The sequence below is a fragment of the Mustela lutreola genome, chromosome 8, assembly GCF_030435805.1.
Source record: "Mustela lutreola isolate mMusLut2 chromosome 8, mMusLut2.pri, whole genome shotgun sequence".
Taxonomy (NCBI): Eukaryota; Metazoa; Chordata; class Mammalia; order Carnivora; family Mustelidae; genus Mustela; species Mustela lutreola.
The window spans coordinates 38,688,159-38,702,550 of NC_081297.1; the positions used below are offsets into that span (position 1 = coordinate 38,688,159).

General features: G+C 39.0%; 1 non-coding gene across 1 annotated transcript; it reads right to left on the minus strand.

Moving 5' to 3' along the window:
* Positions 1-5,054: 5,054 nt before the first annotated feature.
* Positions 5,055-5,161, minus strand: LOC131840002 (U6 spliceosomal RNA). Its single transcript, XR_009357122.1, has one exon. It is a non-coding gene; the product is annotated as a U6 spliceosomal RNA (small nuclear RNA).
* Positions 5,162-14,392: the final 9,231 nt, after the last annotated feature.

Here is a 14,392-nt window from a genome sequence, read left to right on the forward strand (position 1 = left end):
CATGGTGGAGCCAGGGGCTTGCCACCAGGCGCCTACTCAGAACTAGAGAAACAACTCCCAGAAAGACCTGGCCATCACAGGACGCGAACATGGAGCCCGGGAAAGCAAGGCCCAAGAGGCACAAGCTCTCCCGCAGCTCTTCTTCCCTGATGCGACTGTAGCCTTGCTGAGGAAGTAGCGGCGAAGTGCTGTTCACTGCAAACCTAAGCCCTTTTGAAAGCACAGCATTCGCTGAGAAATGTTCTGCGGGCTGCTGCTGCTTGCAGAGCCCAGTCTCATGGTGGGAGAAACCCTCATACAGCAAACCTCTTTGTCTGGGCATCTCCCCTGGGAAAGCACAGCATTGGTTGGGAAACCAGAGTTGGGTTTGGGGATGCTGCTGCTGCTTGCCTGAGGGAGTCTCCGCAGCACGGTGGATGATACCCGCGTGAGCGAAATCCTATTTGCCCTAGCATCTCCTCTGCCTGAGAGAGAAGCATGGTTGCACACGTCTGTCACCGCGCTCCCCAGGAGCAAGTGTGAGGAAGGCACAGCACGTCACCCCCGGGGAAGAGAAGGAGTTCTTGGCCTAGGGTTCGGGAAACGCTTGGGAAGCCTGATAACCTGTCTTGGCACGCACAGCAGGCAGGTGTTAAGACAAGTGTCACCCGCTCCCTGTGCGGAGAGATGGAAGCCTGCCTGCTAAGGAGACATGAGGGGACGATTAGGGCAGGGGCGCGTGCTCCACTCTGAGTAAGGAGTTTGGGCAGAAGGCAGGCCTGTCCTGTGCCTCTGGACCCAAGGCGAAAGCATCTCCTTGGCCACCTGTCCCAAGGGCAGACTTGGGCTTGCCACCAGGTTCCAAAACCGGAACTCGCAGAAACAACCCCATGGAGAAACGGGCAGTCAGATGCCACCTTCCACCAAGATTTGGCAGCATTGTGGGTGGCAGGGGGTGTGCCGGGGCATGAGTGGAAACAGTCCCCACAGTTCCCCAACCCAAAGCCCGGGCGGTTTGCAGGGATCCTCTCGCCTCCTCTCTCCTGTGGTGAAGTCACTGGCCGAGTCCCCGAGTCCGCCTGAGCGCCAGAGCAAAAGGCAAAGCCTTACCTACGCCAGGAGATGGTAATAGGCATAGAGTGCCATGCTAGGCCACGCAGGCTGCTGCAGGGTTGTGACTGTGTATGCATAGTTCGGCTTACCAAGGTGAACCCCGGGCGCGAACTTGGAGCCCTGAAAGGAAGGCCAAGAGGCACCAGCTCTCCCGCGGCTCTTCTTCCCTGCCGCGACAGAGCGAACGACCAAAGCCTTGCTGAGGAAGCAGCAGCGAAGTGCTGTTCGCGCCAAGCTGAAAACCTCTGCGAAAGCATAGCAGTCGCTGGGAAATCAGTGTCGTATCTGTGGGCTGCTTTTGTGGCTTGCCTTAGACTAGTACTCGCAGCAGATGGGACAAACCCGCAGAGAGCGAAAGCCTCTTTGCCAGGGCATCCCCTCTGGGAAAGCACAGCATTCTTTGGGAAATCAGAGTCGGGTGTGTGCGATGCTGCCTGCTGCTTGCCGGAGCTACTCTCCACAGCACGGTGTAATAAACCCGCATGGAGCGAAATCCTCTTTGCCTGGGCATCCCCTGTGCCTGAGAGAGAAGCGCGGTGGCGCCTGTGGAAAGAGCCTTAAGGAAAGGGACACGTCTGTCACTGCAGAACGACGGAAGCTTGGCTTCTAAGGCAACATGAGGGGAAGATTAGGGCAGGGGAAAGGGCTCCCCTCTGAGGAAGGAGTCTGGGCAGAAAGCATGCCTGTCCTGAGCCTTTGTCCCAAGGAGACAGCAGCTCCTTGGCCACCTGTCCGTGGTGGAGCCAGGGGCTTGCCACCAGGCGCCTACACTGAACTCGAGAAACAACCCCCAGAAAGACCTGGCCATCACAGGACGCGAACATGGAGCCCGGGAAAGCAAGGCCCAAGAGGCACAAGCTCTCCCGCAGCTCTTCTTCCCTGATGCGACTGTAGCCTTGCTGAGGAAGTAGCGGCGAAGTGCTGTTCACTGCAAACCAAAGCCTCTTCGAAAGCACAGCATTCGCTGAGAAATGTTCTGCGGGCTGCTGCTTCTTGCAGAGCCCAGTATCGCGTTGGGAGAAACCCTCATACAGTGAAAGCGTCTTTGCCTGGGCATCTCCCCTGGGAAAGCACATCATTTGTTGGGAAACCAGAGTTGGGTTTGGGGATGCCTCTGCTGCTTGCCTGAGCGAGTCTCCGCAGCACGGTGGATGATCCCCGCATGGAGCGAAATCCTCTTGGCCCTAGCATCTCCTCTGCCTGAGAGAGAAGCATGGTTGCATACGTCTCTCACCGCTCTCCCCAGGAGCAAGTGTGGGGAAGGCACAGCACGCCGCCCCCGGGGAAGAGAAGGAGCCCTTGGCCTTGGGTTCGGGAAACGCTGGGGAATCAGGATAACCTGCCGTGGCACGCACAGCAAGCCGGTGGCAAGACAGGTGTCACCCGCTCCCCGTGCAGAGAGATGGAAGCCTGCCTTCTAAGGAGACATGAGGGGACAACTAGGGCAGGCGCGCATGCTCCACTCTGAGGAAGGAGTTGGGCAGAAGACAGGCCTGTCCTGTGCCTCTGGTCCGAAAGGGAAAGCATCTCCTTGGCCACCTGTCCCAAGGGCAGACTTGGGCTTGCCACCAGGTTCCAAACCCAGAACTCGCAGAAACAACCCCATGGAGAAACGGGCAGTCAGATGCCACCTTCCACCAAGATGTTGCAGCATGGTGGGTGGCAGGGGGTGTGCCTGGGCAGGAGTGGAGACAGTCCCCCACAGTTCCCCATCCCAGTGCCCGGGCCATGTGCAGGGATCCTTTCGCCTCCTCTCTCCTGTGGTGAAAGCACTGGCCTAGACCCTGTGTCTGCCTGAGCGCCGGAGCAAAAGGCAAAGCCTTACCTACGCCAGGAGATGGTAATAGGCATAGAGTGCCATGCTAGGCCACGGAGGCTGCTGCAGGGTTGTGACTGTCTGCTTAGTTCGGCTTAGCAAGGTGAACCCCGGGCGCGAACTTGGAGCCCGGGAAAGAAAGGCCCAAGAGGCACCAGCTCTCCCGGGGCTCTTCCCTAGTCTCCACAGCACGGTGTAATAATCCCACGTGGAGCGAAATCCTCTTTGCCTGGGCATCTCCCCTGGGAAAGCACAGCATTCGTTGGGAAACCAGGGTTGGGTTTGGGGATGCTGCTGCTTGCCTGAGTTAGTTTCCGTAGCACTGTGGAAGATTCCCGCATGGAGCGAAATACTCTTTGCCCTAGCTTCCCCTCTGCCTGAGAGAGAAGCATGGTTGCACACGTCTGTCACTACGCTCCCCAGGAGCAAGTCTGGGGAAGGCACAGCACGCCGCCGCCGGGGTAGAGAAGGAGCCGTTGGCCTTGGGGTTTGGAAAATTGAACAGCCACAAGCAGAAAAATGAAATTGGACCATTTCCTTACTCCATACATTAAAATAGTCTGGAAATGGATGAAGAAGCATAATGTGAGAAAGGAATCCATCATAGTCCTTGAGGAGAGAACAGGTAGCAACCTCTTTGACCTCAGCAGCAGCAACTTCTTCCTAGGAACATCGCCAAAGGCAAGGGAAGCAAGGGCAAGAATAAACTATTGGGATTTCATCAGATCAAAAAGCTTTTGCACTGCAAAGGAAACAGTTAACAAAGCCAAAAGATGACTGTCAGAAGTTATCTGGGAGAAGATATTTGCAAATGACATACCAGATAAAGGGCCAGTATCCAAAATCTATAAAGAGCTTATCAAACTCAACACCCTAAGAACAAATAATCCAATGAAGAAATGGGCAGAGGACATGAACAGACATTTCTGCAAAGAATACATCCAAATGGCCAACAGACACATGAAAAAATGCTCCACCTCACTCGGCATCAGGGAAATACAAATCAAAACCAGAATGAGATACCACCTCACACCGTTCAGAATGGCTAAAATGAACAAGTCAGTCAATGACAGATGCTGGCGAGGATGTGGAGAAAGGGCAACCCTCCTACACTGTACGTGGGAATGCAAGCTGGTGCAACCACTCTGGAAAACAGCGTGGACGTGCCTCAAAAAGCTGAAAATAAAACTACCCTATGACCCAGTGCTTGTAGTACTGGGTATATACCCTACAGATACAAACGTGGCATTCTGAAGGGGCACATGCACCCAAATGTTTATAGCAGCAATGTCCACAATACTTAAACTATGGAAAGAACCTAAATGTCCTTCAACAGATGAATCAATGAATAAGATGTGGTATATATGTACAATGGAATGCTATGCAGCCATCAAAAGAAATGAAATCCTGCTATTTGTGATGACGTGGATGGAACTAGAGGGTATTATGCTTGGCGAAATAAATCAATCTGAGAAAGACAACTATCATATGATCTCCCTGATATGATGAAGTGGAGATGCAACATAGGCGGTTTCGGGCGTATGAAAAGAAAAATAAAAGAAGATGGGATTGGGAGGGAGACAAACCATAAAAGACTGAATCTCACAAAACAGACTGAGGGTTGCTGGGGGGAGGTGTGTTGGGAGAGGATGGTGGGGGTATGGACATTGGGGAGGGCAGGTGCTATGGTGAGTGATGGTGAGTGCTGTGAAATGTGTGAACCTGGTGTGTTACCCCTAGGGATAAAAACACATTATATGTTTATAAAAAAATTTTTTAAAATAATTTAAAAAATCCATTAAAGAAAAAACACATATTGCAAGCCCAGAGCTACTCTCATATTCAATCAAAAACGTTTGAAAGTTTTCCCCTTAAAGATCAGAAGAAAGACAAGTGTGTCCACTTTCACTACTCTCATTTGACATAGTACTGGATGTCCTAGCCAGAGAAACAAGGAACACAAAGAAATAAGAGACTCCAAAAAAAAAAAGGAAGAAATAAAATTTTCTTTTTTTGGATAACATGAACTTACATGTTAAAAAATCCTAAAAACTTCACAAAAAAATTTGAATAAACAAATTTAGTAAAGCTGCCAAATACAAGATCAATATATAAAAGACAAGAATTTTGTTTTGTTTCATTTTTTTTTAATATGGAATGCTTCCCAGTTTTTCATGTCATCCTTGTTCAGTGATCACGCTAATCTTCTCTGCATCATTCCAATTTTAGTATATGTGCTGCCAAAGTAAGCACAAGACAGGAGCATTTTAACACTCTAATGATGAACTATCTGAAAAAAATAAAGAAAACAATCTAATTCACAATAGCATCAAAAGTAAAAAATACTTAGGAATAGATTTAACTAAGAAGATGAAAGATCTGTACTCCATAAACTATGACATTGATAAAGAAATTGAAGGAGACACAAATGGAAAGATAGCTCATATTTATGAATGGTAAGAATTAACATTGTTAAAATGTCCATACTACCGAAAACCATCTGTAAATCCAATTCCTATCAAAAATCCAATGTTAGGGGTGCCTGGGTGGCTCAGTGGGTTGAGCCGCTGCCTTCGGCTCAGGTCATGATCCCAGGGTCCTGGGATCGAGCCCCGCATCAGGCTCTCTGCTCAGCAGGAAGCCTGCTTCCTCTTCTCTCTCTGCCTGCCTCTCTGCCTGCTTGTCATCTCTCTCTGTCAAATAAATAAATTAAAAATCTTAAAAAAAAATCCAACATTATTTTTTTACAGAAGTAAGTAAAGAATCCTAAAATTTATATGAGACCATAAAAGACAACAAATAATCAAAGCAGTTCTGAGAAAGAATGAAGATGGGAAATTACACTTCTTGATTTGAAACTATACTACAAAGCCCTCATGCTCAAAACAAGAAAGTATACTGGCATAAAAACAGACCAATAAACAAGTAGAACAGAATTGAGAGTCCAGAAATAAATCCTTTCATACAGTCAGCTAATATTTGACAGGGGCCAACATATCTAATGGGTAAAGATAGTCTGTTCAATAAATGATATTTAAAACTGAATAGTCACATAAACAGTATGGAACTGGAACCTTATATCACTCATAAGTCTTAACTTGAAATAGATTAAAGACTTAAAGGTGATGCATGAAACTAAATTTCCTAAAGGAAAACATAGGAAGAATTCTCCTTGACAGTGGTCTTGCCAATAGTTTTTTGGATACCAGACCAAAAACACAAGCAAAAAAAGCAAAAATAAATAAATGGTATTACATCAAACTAAAGTTTCTGCATAGCCAAAAAAAAGAGAGAGAGAATGAAAACACAATCCACAGAATGTAAGAAAATACTTCCAAATCTTATATCTGAAAAGAGGTTAATAACCAACAGATACAAATAGAAAAAAATATATAATTTAAAAAATAGCAAAAGGATCTCAATAGACTTTTTTTTTCAAAAAAGTTATATAAATGACCAACAGGAGCATTAAAAAGTGCTCAACGTAAAAATCTCAGGGCAAAGTCCTTATGTTGTTGTTGTTGTTTACCTCTGAAAAACACAGCAAGATATTAGAATATATACTACCAAAAAATTGAAACTAACAAATTTTGGTAAATATTGGGGAAAATGGGGAACTTATGCACTGTGATAGGGATATAAATTTGTATGGAAAACAGTATGGAGATGATTCATATTATTAAAAGTAAAATTACCATATGATTCAGTAATCCCACTTCTACGTATCTATCTAAAGGAAACGAAGTCACTGTTCAAAGACATATCTGCACTCTTATGTTCATTTATAAAATTATTAACTCTAAGCAAGAGATGGAAATAACTTCAGTATCCATTAATGGATGAATGAATAAAATAAGTATGGTAAATATATACTATGGAATACTACTTAACCATGAAAAATTAAGAAATACTGCCATTTACAACAGCATGGATGGATCTTGAAGGTATTATACTAAGTGAAATATTTCATAGATTTTATATATTTTTTTAATTTATGTATTATGATATCCCTTACATACAGAATCTGAGGAAAAGGAAAACTAATGGAAACTTAGAGTTGAGTTGACAAGGGGTGAACCTGGGGTGGAGTAAGGTGGTCAAAGGGTGCAAACTTGCAACTATAATATGAAAAAGTTCTGGGGATCTAATGTACAGCATGATGATCATAGTTAATAAAATATACATACTTTTTTAATTGTGCTTCCCTTCATTAAACTTTGCATATATCACATTCTTACAAGTTGAAAGTTTATAGCAATCTTGTATAAAAGAGGCCTGCTGCCACCATTTTTCTAACAACATTTGTTCATTTTGTGTCTCTCTGTCACATGTTGGTAATTCTTGCAATATTTCAAGTTTTTTCATTATTATTGTATTTGTTATGGTGATCTGTGATCAGTAATTATGACCCACTGAAAACTCAGAACTAGTTTACTTAAGGTATATACATTGTTTTTCTTTTTAAAAAATGCTTTTGAGCAGTACAGTATAGTGTTTATTTTTTATATGCACTGGGAAACATAATTTTTTATATGCACTGGGAAACCAAAAAAAATAATCATTTGACTTAGTTTATTGAGATAATCACTTTATTGAGGCAGTCTGGAACAAAACCCACAAGACCTCTGAAGTTTAACTCTACTGTACTATATACATAAAAGTTGCTAAGAGAGTAGATCTTAAAATTCCTTACGATACATGCATGAAAAACAGTGGCAACTATACGAGATAGTAGATGTATTAACATTTTTATGTAGATTATATTGCAATAAAGATGTATACCAATTTATCAAATTGTACAAAATTTACACAATGTTAAAAGTTTGCAATGTTATAAGAAATCATTTCTTAAATTTACAAATTATAATATGTTGTTTTTTTTTTTCAATAAAGCTGGAAAAAACTTTTTGTAGAATTAATCTATTTTTCAAAAAAGGAAGTAAGGCTGTAGAAACTGCAACTAACTCTGAAATAATAGAATATAAAATCCATTTTCGTTATATACACTGTGACAAAAACTATTACTTAGTTTACAATGGAGCAGTACTTATGAAGCATGAAGGATGGTCTATAAATAAGGCTGAAAGAGCTCAGTTTTAAGGTTTAAATTTAAAATCTTCTTTTGAAATACTAAACTGACCACCCAGTTTTCCAAACATCAATGTCTTAATTGCATGAATTTATTTCATACAACTCTATAATCTAGTTTCATAAGAAAGCAGCATGCAAATTTTGAATAAGACAGACTTGCTTAAGTTTCTTTATGTTCAACAGTAAAGGATACCTCCCTAAAAATAAATAGAAGAAAAATCAGCATATTTATTATGATAATTATTATTCATAATGAGATTCATATTGAATTAGGGAATATATATCCTCACAGGGGGTAAAGTAAAATGAAATTTATTTTGGTAAATGAATAGCCAATACAATGCCTCAATATAAATGAATATTACCATTTTGAACAATATAATTACTATTACTAGAATTATTATAAGTATAAAAATAGCTATCATTTTAGCATGGAATAGGAGACTCTCATGCTCCATGCTTCATCACATCCACACAACAACGCTGCATAATAAGTATTATCATCACCATTTCATGGGTGAAAAAACTGAGGCTAACGCATTTAGATAACTGGTTTATGATTACATGGCTAGTAAAGATGCATCACACTAGTTTAGGCTTTATGATTTCAGAATTGTACTCTTTCCACTGCACATTCTATTACTCTGTAAATACTTGGTCTCTTTTCATTTGGTTCTTTAATTTTATTCATGTGGTGATGGCTTAAAGCTTCATTTAAAGGAAGCTTAAAAATTTCATGTAACCAAAAGTTCCCAAGAATTAAAAATGTCATGGATCTAATGTAGACATGGATATCATTAGTTAATGGGTAACTATATATTTTCCACTCTAGTGAGATAACAATCAGAGTATTTTTCTAAGTTTTAGTCTCTCAGTGTTAAAAAGGATTTTGTTAAAATAGAAATATTTAGACAAAGGTGATCAAAAGTCTGGATCAGGTCACCTTAAGATAAATATTAGGAAACTGAGGAAACAAATGGAGATTTGAACACTGAGCTAGGATATAATGAATGGTTTCAAGTATTTAGTAGAGTATAGAAAAGCCCTTTAAAGCCTGGTCTTAGCCTAGCATTGCAGCTTCTGGGATATCTGTCTATCTATCATCTATCTATCTAGATATAAATTTGAAAACTTTTTTAACTTAAAGATTTTGAGAAATAGAACATAATCAGCACCATAGAAGATCCGTTTATGATAACAACCTAGCCCCTCCTCCCAGTTTGTTTATATTCTCTCTTATTTAATGTAACATTGTGCAAATAGACCGCTACTGATCTGCCGTTATGAATGAAATAGCTATAATCATCTGTTTGCATATCCTGGTGAAAATATTCATTGAGTTCCATGTTGTATTTCTAGGAATGGACCAAATTTTTATTTTTATTTTTAAGTTTTCTAAATATTGTCCAACTTACCTCAAATATTTTTATTATGGGCACTTTCATTCTTTCACATTCTTGCAAGGCAATTATACTGTTGTCCAATATGGTAACTGTGTAATAGTATGTCATTTTAGGTTTTAATTTATTTTTAATTTAATTTAATTTAATTCCAGATTCATAATAAAGATAAACAGTTTTTATATATGAGTGGCCATTTGGATTACCCTTTCTGTAAAGTATGTGCTCAAATCTTTTGATATCTTAACATTGTGTCATACTGACTTCTTTAATAGTAGATTTTCTGAATGAACTTTTAGCTGTGTAGGTCTTCTCTATTTTATTTTGAACTTGTTTTCATTTCAAAATCTTTATATTTATTTTCATAATCTGCTTTTATTTTGCTTTGTCTATTATCTATCTATCTATTTATTTGCAAGCAAGAGAGAGTGAGCAAGTGAGAGCGCAGGGAGGGATAGAAAAAGAAGGGAAAAGAATCTTAAGCAGGCTCCAGGCTCAGCACAGAGCCCAACTCTGGGCTCTATTTCACAACCCTGACATCATGACCTGAGCCAAATTAAAGAGATAAAATAAAATTAAGGTGTTAAAAAAAAAGGAAAAAGAATTGGAGGTTTAATTAAGTGAGCCACCCAGGCACCCCTGCGGTATCTTAAATTAGCTGTCATATCTTTAAAGTTCTAGAGTATCCATTTGGTTAATTTATAAAACCTTTCACAATATCATTTTTCGTTTCAGTTTTTTGTTCAATTTGCTTCCCCTCTCATTTCTTTGAGCAGAGTAATCAAGCCATTTTACAATCTTTATTGATCATTTTAACATCATACTTAATCCCATTTTGTCTATCAAATCTTGTTAATGGTTTTTCTTTGTGTGCTTTGTTACATTTTGCTATGTTCAAGACATTATATTTGAAACTCTTATTGAGTAGGGATAATTAAGAGCTATAGTAATGGTATGGTCCCCCTTGGCAGGATTTTCTCTTATATCTGAGACTCTACAAGACAATCATACTCCAAATTCAGTGATTGGCTTTCTCAGTTTACACAGAAGGCAAGGTAGGCTATAGTCTTATTTCTGCTTCTCCTTGTGCTTTGGGGATCTCAACTTAAATTTGGGTTGTACCAAAGTCCTCAAATTTGATTGCTGCTGGATTTTGAATTTTGTTTCTCTAGTATCAAGAGTCTATTAACAACACAGCTCAGTGTGTTTTAGCAGTTTCAAATGCTCTCATAGCTAAAGTGGCTTCAGGGCATATATCTCTAGGCTCTCATTGTATTTCATATTTTGGCCCAGTAATCCCTCACTTATTTTTATAATCATCCTGATATTTTTAACCTTAAAAGCTATTTTGTCTGGATTTTTAGTTGTCTTAAGTAGGAGTTTTTAGATCACCATTACTAGAAGCAACAACAAATATACATGAAAATATCTGCAGTAGTTTATCACATCTTTATGGCTTTGAACTTCCATAAGCTGAGGCATCCTTCTCTAATCACTTAGGCAAACTCCAATTTACCCTTTAATACAACACAAGAATTGCTTCATTTAAGAACATGTTCAGGGATGACTCTTCCCCACTGTTCTTACCAACATTCCCACACACTCTTTGCTACCTACACCTTGTTTATGAACTTTCGTTAGGTATATCAGCGTGACCAGAATTTTGCTCTATTGTATTTTTGTCCTTTAGAGCTTTAATTAAATATGAATTCCATAGAAAGTCTGTCCCTTTTCTTTCAAACCTGGGTTAGTTATTTCTTCTCATTCTTTGTCAGAAGTTATTTTATTAGAGAAACTTATGGCTCTATTGTGACTTTGGAGCCTTTACAGTTTTTCGACTGGAAAAATCACCCATCCCTGAGATTTTTACGCAGCTTCCTAGCTGATATTATTCAGAAATCTGTTCAAAACAGACTTTTTCAGGGAGGCCCTTTCGGACCACTCAGTTAAAAAACCTCTTCTCAATCACTGCTCTTTTTAAAATGTGCTTATTTAGTTCAAATATGCATCTCTATTAAAGAAAAACCAGTACGATTTTTTTTTAAGTTGGCTTACCTATTATCTATCTCTCCCATTAAAATGATTCCTCTGGGCTGGGGTTTTATTGTGCTCATCGTAGGCCAGGCACTCAATAAATTGTCTCTGAGTGATTGAATTGTTTGACTCCCTTGCTAGATTCTCAACTTCATGAGGCCAAGGATTGTTCTATTCAGTCCTTCTTTATCCTCAATGTCTGTTATATTGTAGTCACTTACGTGACTAATGGGAAAAATCACAGAAAGAAAGAGCTAAAACTACAGAAAAACCCTGTAGGTTCAATAACACAAAGCTTTCTAAAATTATTTAGCCCAGGAATTGAATACTGGCTGCACTTTTGATTTTTTTTTTACAATACCATTGTATTGAATTTAATTTAAATGGAAATACTTGAATGGTAGAATAATAAAAAAATTATAAAAGCAACTTGCTCCTTAAAGTAAGAATTATATGGGGCATCTCTTCTAGAAGCAAAGTTTTCAAATGTCAAACATCTGAAAGCATAGAAGGAGAAGTAAGAGTGTGAATTGTACTTCAATGCTCTTTTCTTTATATTCAGCAAACAGCTTCATTCACACCTTTCCAATTTTTTCAACTCTTTTGACAAAGCCTTCAGAGGAGTTACTGCTGATGACAACCATCACAGCCTAACAGGAGAAATTTTATAAAGAAAAATAATAGCATGTTTTTCCCAAATTGTTAAGGATATGGTGAAGCTCTGTCAGTTTCAAAGGAGGAATGTGCAATTCCATGCTTATATAATCATAACTTATTTTAATAGTGGCTTTGCAATTTTTCAGATATATCCATTTACTGAAACCACTATCAAATAAACAAAAACAAACAAATTAACAGGGGTTCGAGACAGAAATTATCTAATCTAAAAATAGCACATGTTCACAGAAGACACAACACATATCCCAAGTACTACTATAGGTTTCAGGTAATAGTCAAAACAATAGTAAAAATGATTCAGACCCTACCAGTCAAATCATAAATGGGACCTTAACTGTAAATCCTTATCTTTAGATCAAAGCAGGTAATTGGGTGCTGAAGATACATTACAGAACTAATATGTTATAGAACTCCTCTGAAATGAGTCATTTATTCCATCACTTTTCCTGCACAGCTGCTGACCCATGTTTTGGTTCCTGGAAACAGCTGCTACCCTGTCATACTTCTTAAAAGCACATATATTGATAACTCTACTCATTCCTCCATTCCTCTGTGACTGTCACTGTGTTAAAATGTGGAGTCAGCTGACTCACTTGTGGTGGTAATAAAGTAGATGCGTTTGCAAAGTATTTTGTTATATCTAAAAATGCAAAAACCAAATTACATTGAAATCATAAGGGGTGTTTCAGGGAGAGCTGTAGGATGTGGTTTCTTGTGTAATCCACAGAGATTAGCTCCAACACATATTTAAACTCTCCTCTAGGAGCAACCTTAGTGGTAAAGCAAGAAGATAAACAGATGTATACACACCCTGGCACAAAATTATCACTTATGTTTGGCTTCCTAGTCTCCTCGTGTTACTTATTTATCTTAACTTCTCTCTGAAATCAGGGAACACAGAATCTCAATCAGTTGACATTTTTCTACTGAATTACCCAATAGTCTGATCATACCCCTAAGACTTTTTTAAATTATTTCACTCATAATCCCAAATCTGCTTTGCTTCCTCATCTTAGTACACTGTAATTTGATTTCAAAATGAGGACAGTTGTCAGTAATGCCACATTCATTAATCTATTTTACAATTCCATGTGCTTATAACTATGAAGATATGTTAATAACATCCATTCCAATAAGCCACCCTAAATTTATTATCATGAAACAAGACCTCAAGAAAGAGAATTCAAAATCATCCATGTATTTGCAACTTATTGCAATAAAGCCTATATCAATAGACTTCCCTGTGCACATGGTGGGCAAATTGCTGGTGAAAACCAGCCAGATCTATTACAAGCTTTTCCATGGCTTCTAGGTAACCCAAGTGAGCCTTTATTGATACTGGGAAGGAATAAAGCAGGGAAGAGATAAACAGTGCTGTAAGAATTGGCTAGACAAAAGTAATGACTCTCATTACAAAGTGAGTATTTTAAAGCAAAAGAGCCTGTTGGGAATATTGTTTTATAAAATAGTGGTTTTTTAAATTAACTTTTTAAAATTCAATTAGGTAACATATAGAGTACCATTCGTTTCAAATGTAGATTTCAGTTATTCATCCATAGCATATAATAGCTAATGCTCAGTACTTACTGTTATAGCTTCATGAAAGCAGAATTTTAACCCACTGAGCCACCCAGGCGCCCTTGAAAGCAGAGTTTTAGATCACATTTTCTGATTACTTCCATGTCGTACAACACTTTCCTGCTAGCAACCTTCAAAACATACTGTTTGTTAGAGGAATTTCTTTAATAATAAATAAATAGGAATTTATTTAAATTTATAAATATATAAAATAAATAGGAATTTATTTAAATTTATTTAAATATTGCACACTGTTTCATTGTTCATAAATAGGTGATGATATTATAGCCATTAGTTGGTAGCACTGATATATCACTTTCTTTTTACTTCTCAGTGCGTTCTCTTTACACAAAATAGATATATCTTTTAAAAGAATCTGAATCTGTGGCAAATTTTTAAAAACCCTATACAGTAAAGTTTATCATTTTAAGTAATCTCAATTATCTTCCTCAATTGTGATATCCTTCTATTTAGGCCAGATATTGTATGAGGGATTTGAAGAGACATACTTTTCTAAATTTCACTTTTCTCATCTGCAAAATGCTTATCATGATCCTACAATTTTTTGATGAAAATTTATTTATTTATTTTAAGATTTTTTTTTATATAATTTTTTATTTTTTATAAACATGTATTTTTATCCCCAGTGGTACAGGTCTGTGAATCACCAGGTTTACACACTTCACAGCACTCACCAAAGCAC